General features: G+C 39.1%; 1 protein-coding gene and 1 long non-coding RNA gene across 3 annotated transcripts in view; both read right to left on the bottom strand.

Moving 5' to 3' along the window:
- Window positions 1-7,369: 7,369 nt before the first annotated feature.
- On the bottom strand, window positions 7,370-8,574 carry LOC120301361. The gene is made up of 3 exons (XR_005554864.1): window positions 8,478-8,574; window positions 8,023-8,086; window positions 7,370-7,479 (listed from the first exon to the last, which is right to left on the bottom strand). It is a non-coding gene; the product is annotated as an uncharacterized LOC120301361 (long non-coding RNA).
- A 2,394-nt stretch (window positions 8,575-10,968) lies between these two features.
- The window catches only part of TCF3 (transcription factor 3), a 70,599-nt gene continuing 66,144 nt past the window's right edge, over window positions 10,969-15,423 (bottom strand). For both annotated transcript variants that reach the window (XM_039328462.1, XM_039328463.1), the window contains exon 16: window positions 10,969-14,940. The gene's annotated coding sequence lies outside the window, so the exon portion shown is untranslated. The remainder of the gene's footprint in view (window positions 14,941-15,423) is intronic.

Below are 15,423 nucleotides of genomic sequence, written 5' to 3'. Positions count from 1 at the left end.
CAAATTTGATCACTATCGTGAATCCAAAGTTCATTTTCCTAACATTTGCATGAGCATGGGATTTGCATTGCTTTATGATTACGTGCCATCAAGTTGGTATCAACACATATTCTGCATGATCTGCCCCAACCGATTCTTTCAAGTTTTCCAACAGTGCCACTCATTGCTACCCTATATAAGCCCATCCACCTTGCTGCTGGTTGTCCTCTTTTTGTCTTTCCTTTCTCAGCATTAAAGCCTTCTCCAGAGAGCTGAGCCTTCACATAATATGTCTGAAGTGGGATAATTTGAGACTGATCAATTGTGCCTCTAACAAGAACTGTAGGTTGATTTGTTCACTCATTGACTTGTTTTCTTGGCTGTCCCCAGGATTCTCAGGTCTCTTCTCTAACACCAAACTTCAAAGCTGCAAATACTCTCCCATCATCTTTTGAAGTGAAATTGCTTTATAGGAATTACAAAAAAATTATCTGATAGATTTAGCAGGTCAATGGGGGAGGGAAGCAACTTTTAGGCTGCTTAGATGACCAATGAAGAATTGGATACAAACTAAAATACTATTCCTTACAGTTCTCTTTTACCCTTTCTACTGGCTTCTTAATGATTTGAATAACTATACAAAAATAATTTTGAAGCAAGCAAATGGCACTTTTCATTTGCAGTTTTAATTCTTGCTTATTAAGAAATGTAATTGGTAAAAAATAAATTACTGATAAATAAGAATTTTAATCATTGTAGCTATTGTTAGTTTCTCAGAATGCTGAGAAAAAATGTTTGAGATTTCTTAATCTTAAATGGTATCTACTTCTGACACACACATATTTCATAAAAGAAGTAAACCAAATACTTTAAATATTAAGACTGCCATGTGATTACAAATTAGTATGAGGCACTTACAAGACTATGGTTCCAACAAATGACATCAGGAGCCAGAAAAAGCCCAATTTCTCGACATTTCATACAATGTTTTCCTGCCTTTGCTCCAAGGAAATTATGAAAGATTTTACTCTTTTTTAAAATTGTACTGCTTTATTTTCTGCTTTAGTACATGGAAGTTTTGGGAGCTCTCTTGATAAGAAAATCATTTTGACCTGATTCATAGAAAATTGAATATCTAATGAATTTAGACAAGGACACACTGCTATAGAAATGAGCAAGCTCTGCTAAATGTATTATATCCAATTTTCTTATTTTTTTCAATATTTGCTGTAATAACGTTTTTACAAATGTTTGTACATTTCAGTGTATTTTGTTAATGTTTGGCCATTTTCATGCAGGTTTTATCTTATTTTTACAAGCAGTGGTCAAAACAATAATTTGATACAAATTAGCTGATAGTTATTTTTCTTCAGTTATTAAGAATTTAGATAACAAAAGATTTAAGCTGATCATTTCCCATAGAAGTCGGATTTCTGCTCTCTTTCAACAGTGAATAAAAAATGCATTACTAAAGACATTACTTATTTTCCTCAAATTGCTTAGTGGTGATAACTAGCATTGTTAGTGCTGATACTTGTAATCAGTTACATATTGGCTTATGCAGGGGTGTCAAACTGCCGACCTGCAACCTGGTTTCATCATACTGAAGCCACGCCCACCCCATTGCCGGCAATGCAGAGTTGTGATACGTTGCGACATGCCACGTCACATGGCAAGTTTGACACCCATGGCTTAGAACTAAATGTCAAAATAATTTTGCCTATTTAAAATCCATCTCAAAAAACATTTATAGTTTTGGGTACTGAAAGTTTTTAGAGGAAGTCAACAGGCTGAACGGAAGCAGGCAACAGAAATTAGTTGCCTTCCAATTTGGATCATTTAACCAACCATTGCATATCATCAGTAGAATGCTGCTATCACTGTCCCTCTTAGAATATCTTTTTCACGGAATTCTAATATTGAAGCCATATGCAATTGTTTATTACAAGAACAGTTTGTATAATTAATAATTTTATATACACACACACCCAGAAAGAGAGCGCGCATACTCATTTTTCTGGTTCACTTGAGATGGCATTTCTCCAAACCTCTTCGAAAACATAAAAGCTAAAAGAGTCACACACGTAGAGATGCTACAGGGAATTGCCTGTAGGGATACTAGCAGTCCTGGTGGTACATGATGATGATGATAGTGGTGCCCTATAACAGGATACAAGGAGCCTTGGTGGCACAGTGGTTAAGTGCAGTATTGCAGGCAAACTCTGCCCACCGCCTGGAGTGCGATCCTGATGGGGCTCAAATTGACTCAGTCTTCCCTCCATCTGAGATTGCTAAAATGAGGACTCAGATTGCTGGGGAAAATATACAAATAATGCTTCTACATTGTAAACCACCCAAATAGCACTGTGGGTCAGTATATAAACCTAAATGCTATTGCTATATTTGTTAGGCTTACAAAGAAAGTTCAAGTTAACATTTTCTTAGTAGTTATATATCTGAATTTATAATCTGGAAGCTGCCATATCCAAATAATTTGTAAAAATATTTCTCAGAAGATGTTTCAGCATCCAATAATAAGCAAGATCTCTAAAGTTCTTAAAAGGAATATGGAAGTTATAGTCTAACATGGGAGGAGGAACTGAAAAGGGACACAATGCTGGAAAACAGTACTGAAATGCTGTGTTACATAGGAAATGCAATGATGTAAAATAGCTATTTTTTCCAACAATTATGCTAGAAGGAAAATCAGGCATGCCTTTTTCTGGGTTTCAAACTCATCGATGTAAATACTTTTCTAATACAAAACCAAAATAGGTAATGTCAAAGTAATAATTTAATAGCTAAACAGCTTACGTAATGATAGAAAATGTAATGATGCTATGTAACGTAAGGTGGATGATGCAATGATAGGAATGACTCAGCAGGGTCTGTATCCCTTTAAGAGCCTGAGTATAAAAGGGAAGGCTTTGCTGGAGTGTCTTTCTCTTCCGTTTGCCTGCTGTAACTACTGTGTGTTGGATTCTGCTGCATTACGTGTACATATATTGTTCCTGGTGTATGATATTGTAGATAGTGTTAGATAAACCACCATTTAATATAGAACACGGTTTACTGTATATACATTAATTCATACAATGAATACCCACAGAGGGAGAAACAAAATACATTGCTGCGTAGATCCCATGAGCTAAGACATTTATTGGCAACTGCTCATTGGGAATAAAATGAAGCTGTTGTGCACTTTCATGGAAGGTGACATCAGAGACTCAGACCAGGAACACCGAGAAGCAGCTTCCCCAAATCAAAGTAGCCCGGCCTGCAGGAAGAAAAGAAGGGAGAAGGGCAGTGAGTGTTGGATAAATGCAAACTGAATGAAAAAAAAATTAAATACAGAATGTCAATGTTAAATAGCAATGAATGCAAAGAGAATAAATGAGAACTGAATCAGAACATATATGTGGAAGAAATCTGAATGGGTTAAGAGGAAGGTGGACATTAAGAAAGTCTTGGAGGGAATGAAAGATCCTAAAAAAAGAGATGATTACCTATAATTTAACAAACAAAAGACAATGTACAAGGCAGTGAGGTATATAGAAGATAGGAGTAAGGATGGTTAGCAAAGACAAAGGTATTGAAGTACAATGAATAGTACTGATGTAAACTGGATTTGGCTTTCTTTTTCTAAGTTCATACTTTATTTTGCTTACTACAAGTGGTCCTCGATTTATGATAACTGAGTCCCACAATCATAAGTCATGATGGCTGTAAAGCAATCACCATGTGACCAGTGGTCATAAAGTGAATAAGCAAACCCGTTGTTCATTATGGAGCGGTTGTTGCAAGAAATAAATGCTGGTTTCCAGCAAAAATGTCATACATTGCAGTCATGTATCACAGGGCATTGCAAATGGCCATACATGGGAGTCAGTTGCTAAGTGCCCAAAATGTGGTCATATGGCCATGGGAGGCAGATGGAGGAATTTCAAATTTAGTTCATAACTAGCTTTTTCAGGGTCTGTCATAACTTCAAACGGCTGCTAAATGATGTCTGAAGTTATGGCAGTCCCTGAAAAAGCTACTTATGATCCTTACGTCTGTCATAAGTCAAGGACTACCTGTCTTTATTTCTCCTTTTCTGAGTTCTACATAACCTTGATTCAGCTTTAAGGTAATAAAGGAGGGGTCTTCAAACTTGGCCCTTTTATGACTTGTGGACTTCAACTCCCAGAATTCCTCAGCCAGCTTGGCTGAGGAATTCTGGGAGTTGAAGTCCACAAGTCATAAAAGGGCCAAGTTTGAAGACCCCTGTAATAGAGTAATGAGTATGTGTATCTGAATTATCTTCAAACAAAGGTCAAAATGCCTTGCTCTGTTTTATCTTGATGCTCCATAGGAAAGAATCTTTTCTGGGATGTCATTTTACTCATTCCATTCCATTTCTAAGCTCAATTTATTTATGTATATTAATCCACCATCCTCCTCCCAAAGCACTGGGTGGTTTACAGAAAAAAATAAAAATATAAATGAATAGACTCTGTATTTTGATAACAACATGTATAAAAAAACAGCAGCCTAATCACATCTCATATAACCAATAATAAGAATCATACTCAAAGGCCTAAACTCTCTTCACAACATCAGTAAGGTGTACCTCTGGAGGTGGCAGCATGGTGGAGGCCATTACAGCAGACTGCCTTTGGATTCAGGTCCCCATAATTTTTCATAAGGATGGGACTCTACATTCACCACACAACTCAAATGTTTATCTTGCTAGATTCTGGATTCCAAAATGTAGAAGTGCTTTGAAAAGGAAGCTGGTAACATCATGTCTATCTTGCTTCGTATTAACTATCCAGACTCTAGTTCTGTCACAGACATCAAGAGCACAACTTATGCAAGTGGCTTTGACAAAAATACTTTCTAGTATCTCAATCAGCATCTTTAGCTTTCTCATCACTTGTTTGGCTCCCTTACTGGCTGTAATAAAGATTGAATATGCTTCCTTCTATAACGATGGAAGAGTGTGGAACACAAACAGCTGAAAGTGTGATTGCAATGCAGAAATCTGAGGGATTAAATGCCTCTTTTAAAAGGAAATTACTAACAAGGGTGAGATGCATTCAAACAAAGCCTAGAGAAAAGAGAATGAGAGATTAACACAATGTGTTTGTGATATGGGAGAGAAGGAAGCACACAAGATAAATAGAGGAACACAAGAGAAAGAAAGATAGCTGAGGGAGCTAAGCACGTAATAAAGTTGGAAGGGACCTTGGAGGTCTTCTAGTCCAGTGTTTCCCAAACTTGACAATTTTAAGGCATGTGGACTTCAACTCCCAGAATTCCACAGCCAGCGTTGCTGGCTGTGGAATTCTGGGAGTTGAAGTGCTCATGCCTTAAAATTGTCAAGTTTGGGAAACACTGTTCTAGTCCAACCCCTTGCTCAGGCAGAAAACCCTATACCATTTCAGACAAATGGCTGTCCAGTTTCTTCTTAAAAACTTCCAGTGTTGGAGCATTCACAGCTTCTGGAGGCAGGTTGTTCCACTGATTACATATGAAATATTTTGTGTATTAATTCAATAAAGTTATCCATGCTTCTGGTTGCAGGAATTCATTGCAATATTCATAAGTTTAGTGATTAAGGATTCAGAAAAAATCTTGATGGCCTTGTCAAAACAAAAAGTTATGCTTGCCAGGAGGTGTGATTTTTTCAACTACTGGATCTTGGAGCTGTTCTTCATGTCAAAATTTGAAGCTGGGGAAGGTACAGGTAATCCTCGACTTGCAACATTTCATTTAGTGGCTGCTCAAAGTTGCAACGGCACTGAAAAAGTGACACAATAGTTTTCACACTTAAGACCATTGCAACAGTCATGTGATCAAAATTTGGGTGCTTGGCAATTGGTATGTGTTTATGACAGTTGTAATGTCATGCGGCCTTCTGACAAGCAAAGTCAATGGGGAAGCCAGATTCACTTAACAACCGTGCTACTAACTTAACTGCAGTGGGCTCAATTGTGGTTGTAAGTTGAGGACTATTTGCATACAATATTTTTGGGGAGAAGGAAGCCAAATCAATGTTGCCAGAAGGGCATAATTTTAAGCAGGGAAGCCTCACACAGTCTTACCTAATAGTACAAGATTTGCTCACTCATCTTTCTTAAACTTGCCGTTGATCCATGGGATATAACCCATGATCACCTTCCAATCTGTGAGCCAAACGCCTCCTATGATGACACTGGTGGCCCAGAGCGAATATACACTCTTCCTGTAATATGGAGAAAATAAGTAACTTGAACAGCAGTATTTTAAGTTTTAGAATATTTCTTGTTATGAAAACTTTCACATTTGATGGGTCCTTTTTGCAGAGAGCTTTCAATCACTTGTAATTGCCACAAACCTTTAAAGGTCAGCTACAGACACTTATCGAAACTGCAAATAGGCCATTTTGAAATACTGTTTTCTTCTTCTCATATTATGCGTGCTTTTTATTTAAGTATATTTTTAAAGAGAGAGAAGAGAGGGAGAGAGATAATAAACCATTTCAGGTTAGAATGTGTTTTACAAAATGGGAATCCCAGAATGTTTCATTTTTCTCATATGAATCCTACACACAGGTCAGGAAACCAGATTGGAAAGGAATGGCGAAATGGACAAACTCTAGGTTGGCAAAGTCATGAGAAAAGGTTGCATATTCTCCCAACCTACGTGGGGAATACTCCTTAAAGCTGAATTGAAAGAAGTTGAGCATGGTTTTAAAACTGGAGAAACTATCCTTTATAATACCGCAAGGATAGGATTATCCTTTATAATACCGGAAGCTTATAACACACCTTTCAGAAAGCTGTCCTTTATTATTTTGAACTAAAGAAATGTCCTTTACAACAAAGGGTACGCCTTTATTTCAGAAAGCTGTCTTTTATTAGAATAGGCGTTTTTCTAAAGCTATTGTTGGCTTTGCTGGTGGTTTTACAACAAAGGAGATATTGTCACGGTAGTTTTATTGGACCGTTCTTAATTTTTGAGGCATCTCGGTTTTGTTGTTAGGAGTCTCCCAAGGAAACGATGTAGGGGTTAAGTTTGGGAGGATATTATTTTATTGCTGTTTTACGTTTGCATTCTAATGTATGGCTTTGCGGGGAGGGGGTGAAGCCACCCTTCCTCAACTTGTTACCCCTCCCCCCGCCCTTGACAACTAGGGTAACGTGGCCAAAGTGGCTCGAAAGGCTGGGATATGTAGTCCTCGAACGCCTGCAAGGCAACAAGTTAAAGGAAAGCTGCTTGGAACTGGAGGGCTGAGAGGGACTAACTGCAGGAGCAACGATCCCACTTCCCAGCACACCAAGCAGCGGAGCCGCATCCCAGCCCGACTCACTGTTTGCGTAGATGCTCCACCAGGCTGGGCTTCAGCCCGAAGAGCGCCATGCCCGCTTAGTTGAAGGTCGCCCGTCCGGCTCGCCCGCGCCCAGCTCCTCTCTCTCCTCTCAACCCCCGGAGCGCATGCGCAACGCCGCTAGAGCTACTCACCGGTATATAGACCTAGGATAAAGGTCAGACCGCTGCGCTCGTTTTTGAGTCGGAATGTGGAAAATTTTCTCTAACAAAGTAGTTTGTTTTTTTTAAAAGGAAAACTCGGTGAAATAGCAGAACAGACAGATGAAACATACGAGAAAGCTACCGTACAGTACAGGTAATCCTCGACTTACAACAGTCCATTTAGTGACTGTTCAATGTTACAACGGCACTGAAAAAAGGGACTGACGACTGTTTTTCACACTTATGACCATTGCTGCATCCCTGTGGTCACCTGATCAAAATTCAGATGCTTGATAATTGGCTCATATTTATGATGGTTGCAGTGTCTAGGGGGTCAGGTAATCCCCTTTTGCGGCTTTCTGACAAGCAAAATCAATGGGGAAGTCCGATTCACTTAACACTCATGTTACTAACCTAAGAAGTGCAGTGATTCACTTAACAATGGTGGCAAGAAAGGTCGTAAAACTGGGGCAAAATCCCCTTAACAACTGTCTCACTTAGCAACATAAATTTTGGGCTCAATAGTGGTTGTAAGTTGAGAACTACCTGTATCTTGTTCTGTAATTTTTGATTGTTTCCAAAATTTCCCTCCGTGATCTGTGAAGTGATCCTGCAAATGAAACAGTGGGGCTGTTAAGGTTGGTTGGGATTCCCTCTGAACAAAATAATGCCATTGCTGAAAGTAACTGCCTTTAAAGAGGTTCACTTTTCACGCTCAGCTTGGTTGCACCCAAATATTTTAGTTTTTCTCAACCTTGGCGGCTTGAAGATGTGTGGACTCTAGAATTCCCCAGCCAGGAATTCTGGGGAATTCTGGGAATTGAAGTCCACACATCTTCAAGTTCCTGAGGTTGAGAAACACTACTTCAAATGATCCATTGATATAAAAATACACCTTGTAAATTCTACACATACACAACAAAGCCCACACCTCTCCACAAAAATTAAACGATGGAGTCCTAAGGGCGTAAACCCTCCGGGCTATCTTTTTTTTTTTTTACCTTGGCAAAACACAATAGCTCATTTAAAAAAGCTCTCGTCAATCTGGATAGAATTAGCTGGCTGCGAGTCTATACAAAAGTCTATGTTCAACATTATCCCGCTTTCCCCTCCTTCTTTGTGACGCATTACAGTGCGCGGCGCTCGCGAACTACCCTCTCCAGGAAGGACCCTACAAGGTTGTATTTAGTGGGAAAGGAGCATTGGGCGTCCTTCGCAATGCCTTGTAAACGTCTGCATTCAAGATAATAAAATACTGCAAAGAGTTCCATTCTGAAATTCAGTCTCTTGCAGCAATCAGTCAGAGACATTTTAGTCACAACTGCAAATATGATTACACTTAACAGGGACTGGGTGTAACTATTTGTTTAATATTTGCAAAATAACAAAAATGCAAACTCTGCTTAGGGTTCAAATTGCGGCACTATAATGGAAATCTTAGCACAAGCTTTTTTTTTTTTTAAAGGGGGGTGACTACACATTCTTGGGTCAAGCCAACCTTTTCCCAAGAGTTCTTTTCAAAATGTTTGGACAATAAAGTCCCAATCTTAATTGAGCATGCTACTATGGAATGATAGGACGCCTAGGTAGCTTAATGCCTTTGGAGAACTTTGGAGTTACTCAAGAGGCTTGAGCTTGGAATGTATGTAACCAATAATAGCAAATTGCCTGAGACGAGGATACATATTGTTTCTCAACCATTATATTCTTTATATAAATTAAACAGACATATGGCCTGCATATTAAGTACAATTGGAGCAAGATGGAACAGACCTGTGGGAATAAAAACTGGAAGTTGAAAACTTAATACTTCGAAAGAAACAGGTGATATATTTGTATTACTAAAATAAAGAACATAGCTTGTTACAAAAGAAAAAGTGAAAACTTTACTGAATATCAGAAAGAAAAAATATCAACCTGCATACTTTGTAAACTTGCAATTGACAGCAAAAAAGATAAAAAATAGCTCTATGTACTTGGAGTCTGGACAGTAGACAGTGGTTGAGGTTAATCCAAAGGAACAAGGCAGTGACCAACATAAGACAAAATAGTGAAGAATAAGACCATTTCAATGACAATCAAGATCATAGTTAAAGCAACAATCTTTCTGGTGGTTCAGTGAAAACAAAGTCTTGAGAAAGTGCAAGAGAAACATAATAGATACCTCTGAACTATATTTTTGGAGAAGTATTAGACAGCAATGGCATTTCCTGTGACACTCAATGGAAGCAGAAGATGGATTTTGAAGCATGATACAAAGTATTGACCCTTTAGAAACTTGGAGACATTTCTAAGGTTTGGTGTTGGAGAAAAGTCCTGAGATTCCCATGATCAGCCCAGAAAACAAAGCAATAGAGCACGGGTGTCAAACTTGATCACATCACGTGATGTAGCATGATGTATCGCAATATTTTTGCCTTTGTGGAGCTGAGGGTGACCTGCACGCGACACATCTGGCCCACGGGCCGCCAGTTTGACACCCCTGCAATAGTTCATCAAACAAATCAACCCAGAGTTCTCACCTGAGGCTCAAATAGACCAGGCTCAAATTATACTACCTCAGAAATGCAAAAAACAACCTCTAATGCTGGGAAAGGTTGCCCTTGAAGAGCATCTGGGAGCTTCAGTTGGTGCAAAATGCCTCAGTGCAGGTAATTATGTGTGCCCCTAGACCTGCACATGTCATACCTCTATTCCACAAGCTGTGTTGGTTGCCAGTCTGCTGCTCAGTTCAATTCATGGTGCTGAATTGAAGACCTACATGGCAGGGGGCTAAGTTATTCATTTAGTATCTCATCAGAGCCAACAGAAAGGGCATGTTATGGATTCTATCTACTAAGGAGTTTTATCTGCCAGGATTCAGGACAGCATTTTTTGTGGTGGCATCTGCTCTTTGGAACATCATTCCCTCCTATCAAGGTGAGGTTATGACCTTTATGACTTTCCAGAAATCATTTAAAATATGGCTTTTACAGCAACCCTGGGGATCCTGCGAAAGGATAGAATTTGTGAAGAAGTTGCATTGTTCATATTTTTGGAATGCACTCTTCTCTGCTTTTTGTTATACTTGTAAACTAAAAAAACTTGCATTTTAATATTTTTAAATGTTTTTGTTATTTTAATTGTCTGTGCTAGAGTCACATATGTGAGATGGTTGGCTCCATAAATTTAACAAATAAATACATAATTTTAAAAATGTGCCAATTTTTTTCAGCAATCTGACTTTTGCCTGATGCAGAAACAGGAACTCTAGTTTCAGATTTTATTTTTTTTATGATAGCGATGGATGTCAGTGCAGTCTTGCTCGTTTTCCTTCCACAATGAATGCTTTTCTCCTCTAAAAATGCACCTTCATTTTGTTCTGGGTTATGACTTAAGGAGCATGGTTTATAGGGAAAAGAAAAAGCAGAAGTAATGTTCCAGTTGCAACATCAAAAAATCGCAAAATTTCAGTCTAGCAGGTGATAGAAACAAAAAGACTACCAGAGGTAGTTTTAGTACAAGGTAAAACCTTTATTACAACTTTTTTTTCATTGATAGGTATACAACATCTGAAAGACAGATCTGGGGAAAGGGTAAAAGGTAATATTGTTATAAAATGTCACATTTATTGCTACATTACTGTTATATACAGGACAGTTCTCAAAATTCTACTTTTAAAAAAGTTAAGGATTATTTAAAAATTCCAAATAATCCAGCCAGCTGTTTTTTTTCTTGACACTTGTATAAAATTATTATATATATATTTTTTTTAAAAATGAACACAATCCATATCTTGAGGCACTCAGAAACACAACTTTAACCCCCGTGCTCCCCATCCCAGTAATTCTGAATCAGTCCCAAAAAATTATTTTTAAACTATCTTGCCCCTTTCCCTCCCCCCAATACTTTTCTTTCTTTTTCCCTTTTTTATTGGTGTTAGGCATATATATATATATTTTATTTATTTATACTATATATATATATATCTTTAAAAACTATAATGTGTATCTGATTTAATAACAAGGATCTCAGCCAGTTAAGTACAGCTGGATTTTTACACATAGGCAGCAAACACCAAGACTCCAACCCATATACAGTTAGATAAAACTTAAGTCCACCGAAAGACTTAAGTTAGTCCATTCATTTCCATAAGACATTGCCATGATTAAACTGTGTCTGGCTTGAGGCAGCCCTCCCAAAGCAAAACAAATCATTTTTTTAATATAAAAAAACCCATAATAACAAAAGAACCCTTAAAACACTCTACAAGGACTGAAAGATACACAGCCTTCCCCACCCCTTCTAAAAAAATATATCTTAATGGGAATCAAGTTACATTTTGTTCTCTGCATTCTTGAACCCTTATTTTTGATAACAAAACATGTTACATTTTTCCCATGACAACTTGAATTTTTTTTCTGCTCGTCCCTTTTTGTCTCCTAAACAACCCCCCCCCCCAAAATAAATATCCCAAGAGACTTTGGGACACATCTATATTACAAACCTAAAACTGGTTTCAAACCCGTTTCTGGCTACGGCAGTTCCTAAATACAGGAGATCTGCAAAACGTAGTTTTAAGAGGGTCCCACTGAGAATGCAGACATTCATGAACCAAGAGCTCTTAACATTGTTATCAGCCTGCAGGATTCCTCAGGGTTTCTCAACCTTGGCAACTTATAAGATGGGTGGACTTCCAACTCCCAGAATTCCTCAGCCAGCTGTCCACCTGTCTTAAAAGTTCTACAGTGGAGCAACACTTTCTCCAGATAGTGATCTGAAACTAGCTTAGCGCTTGTAGTGTAGACATACCTTGGAAAGATGCTCCCCTTTCAACAGAAATACCTTTAAGCAATCAAAACAAAACGAAAACATAATTAAAGGAGAAGCTCGTTTCATGCTGGTGGACTAGAAAGAGATTTGGGGAGATCTGGCACTAGAAGGACCTGGCCAGCCTTTCTGCTTTGCAGAACCCATATCACCATGGTGGTGATAAGAAAATGTGGTTTGGATTGCAAGTGCCATTCTGCTCCCTCAGTCCGTGCAAAGCCATTTGAACCCAGCGACAACCCAATCCTGGTTTCCAACTTTGCCCATGGAACAGAGAGAAGGAAGAGAGGGAAGGTCAGGGCTCTCCGGAGGACCTTTGCAACATTTCTTCTCCTATGTTCTTCAGAACTTTCCTCCTATTTCCACTTTTGTGCAGAAGTCACTCCTGTGATCAGAAAACAAGAATTCTGCAATTCAGTCAAAGCAGAGGACAAAATGGAAGAGATCATGCCAATTTGACTTGGCTGGCATTTCCTTTGTCATCAAAAGGTACAGTGTCTGGTCTTTTCTCCCTTTTTACAGAGAGGTCAAGGCAGACATTTTGCAGAAAAGTCAATCCCCATGGAGCCCTTTATAATAACCTCTCTCAGTGGCATTAGATCACTGTTTGTCAACCTCAGCAACTCGAACATAGGTGGACTTCAACTCCCAGAATCCCCCAGCCGGCAACGCTGGCTGGGGAATTCTGGGAGCTGAAGTCTACTTATCTTTGAGTTGTTGAGGTTGAGAAATACTGCATACAGGATACCTTTCTTCCTCCCCAGGGGTGAAGCAATCTTACAGGGGATTTCCCTGGCATCGGGGAGACATCAATATTCTCCTTCTCTGTCCATGAAGAACGGGGAAGATCTCACATGAGAGCACACGGGGATCAGGGGAAAAGTTGGAGCCACCCCACCAGCATTTTCTGCAGAAATGCAACGGGCGATGGCAGCAGCATGTTCTGAGACGTGAAGCATTGCCAAGCTGGGTAGGAGAGTTCATTGATGCGTCTTCTTTGGTGTGTGTATTTTTTTTCACAACAGCAACTTGGATTCTGCATACCACTCTCTCTCTCTGGCGATATACATACATATATATCTATATATATCTATATATAGATAAATAGATATATATTTATATCTCCATTTATTTATTTTTCACTGGGTAAGGCTTTCTTGTTCCTTTTCTCCCATGAGATCTTTGTTCTGACTGTAACCTGTTAGGATCTTTTGCTTCCTTTTGTTCCATGTCAATTTGCACCAGTGCTTAAAAAAAGGCAAATGGTTTTCCATCTCCTATGTGCCTTTGAAGACTACTTCTGCAAACTCCCAGAATGTAGAAGTGCAGGCAGAGCTGGAGGGGGCAGAGTTAAATACATCATCAGCTTAAAGTCGTTACGTTCCCACAAATGGTCCAAGTCCAGCCCCCCTTGAATTCCGTTGACCCCTTATCTGGCGCCGGTTCAGATTTGAACTTTGGTCAACGAGATTCTTGTGTATAGGCTCGAGCAAGAAATCCTTCTGAATTGCGACTTAACATATGGTCCTGATCCTTTGCGCTTGACACAGAGGCTGCCACCCAACTCAAAGCCATGTTTTCCAACCAATGTTCAGAAATGCTGTGAGTCATTCTTTCTCTATTTTTGTTAGGAGGGATTGGAAATGCTTTGAGTGGCAGGGAAGATGGGAGAGGGCCAGACCAAACAGAAAACTTCCCAGAATTCCAACTGGTTGCATCCTTTGGGTGAAAGACATAAGCCACGATGACACAAAGACTAGCAGCTGATGGATTCATTCCCCCTCCAACCCTCCAACATTCCAAGCGACAAAAAGGAACTGAGGTGATAATCAGTATTTTCTCCCCTCTCTCGTTCTCTCTTTTAATTATGAAAGCTACAAGCCTTAGAGAAGATTTTAACCCGCTCGCTAAACGCACGCAACTGTCTCAGAGCCAAAACACAAATCCTCCCTTGTACCAATCTCTTCTTTTGTTTTTCTTTTTCTTTTTTAAAAAACATCCAGTCTCTTAATACAAACTTTTAATATTTCTGGTTGATCTTATTTAAAAAATAATATGCAACAATAACTATAGAAACAGCAGCAGAAAAAGGCATGGGGAATCATCAAGTCTTTCTTTCTCTCTTTCTCTCTCTCTCTCTCTCTCTCTCTCTTTTTACATTTTTTTTGTTGCTTACAAAACAGAGATGCAAAAGAAGCTTTAAAAAACAAAAAAGGCATTACTATGTTTGTTCTACATTTAAAAAATTATTGTAACTAATGTTCTTTTTAAAAAAAGAAAAGAAAAAAAAAGAAACAAACGTATAGGCACAATTTCTTCTGCTGGCCTTTTGTGAACGCAAGCCACTTAAATGTCTCCCCCCACCTCCCACTGAAGGATATGCATTAAGAGTTCCAGAATATACAGTTTAAGGCAATCTTTGCTGTTGGGTTTTTTGTGTTTTGTGGTTTTTTTTTTGGATAACATTGTTGCTTTTCCTTTCTGGTGGAGGGAAATAAAAGTTCCTTCGAGCACACTGAATTTCCATTGCCATGTCAGTATTTCAACAAGACTGCAGTTTCTGGCGTAGACACCCAGCAGGGGTGTGAAAATGACCCAGTCCTTGCTTCTTCCTACAGATATCTTCTTCCAGGTCAAGGGAAAAAAACAAATCACCTGTAAAAAAAACAAAAAACAAAGGAAAAGGTATAGGTCAGTGATGGCGAACCTTTTAGAGACTGAGTGCCCAAACTGCAACCCAAAACCCACTTATGCATCGTCAGATGCAGGGTGGATGTGGTCAATTGGGTGGGCATGGCTGCAGTGGTAACAGCAGACTGGGTGGGACTAAAAAGTTCAATCAATCAATTCCATCTTTGCAAGATTTTTTTTTTCCGCGAGAAGTTGAAATTGATTGAACTTTTTTTTTTTTTGCACACGGTAGGGGAGACTTAAAGCAAAAAGGTTTTAGAAAACCCAGCTGAAGGCCTAGGACTGGGGCGACGGCGCGTGTGCCCACAGAGAGGGCTCTGCGTGCAGTACCATAGGTTCGCCACCATGGGTATAGAAAGCTGGATGTTCTACTACACCAGGGGTCTTCAAACATGGCCCTTTTATGACTTGTGGACTTCAATTCCCAGAATTCCTCAGCCAGGCATG

The sequence above is a fragment of the Crotalus tigris genome, unplaced genomic scaffold, assembly GCF_016545835.1.
Source record: "Crotalus tigris isolate CLP2741 ecotype Arizona unplaced genomic scaffold, ASM1654583v1 scf7180000024379.1109085, whole genome shotgun sequence".
Classification (NCBI taxonomy): Eukaryota; Metazoa; Chordata; class Lepidosauria; order Squamata; family Viperidae; genus Crotalus; species Crotalus tigris.
Note: the sequence above shows the minus strand (reverse complement) of the source record. Positions and strands in the feature narration are given on the sequence as shown.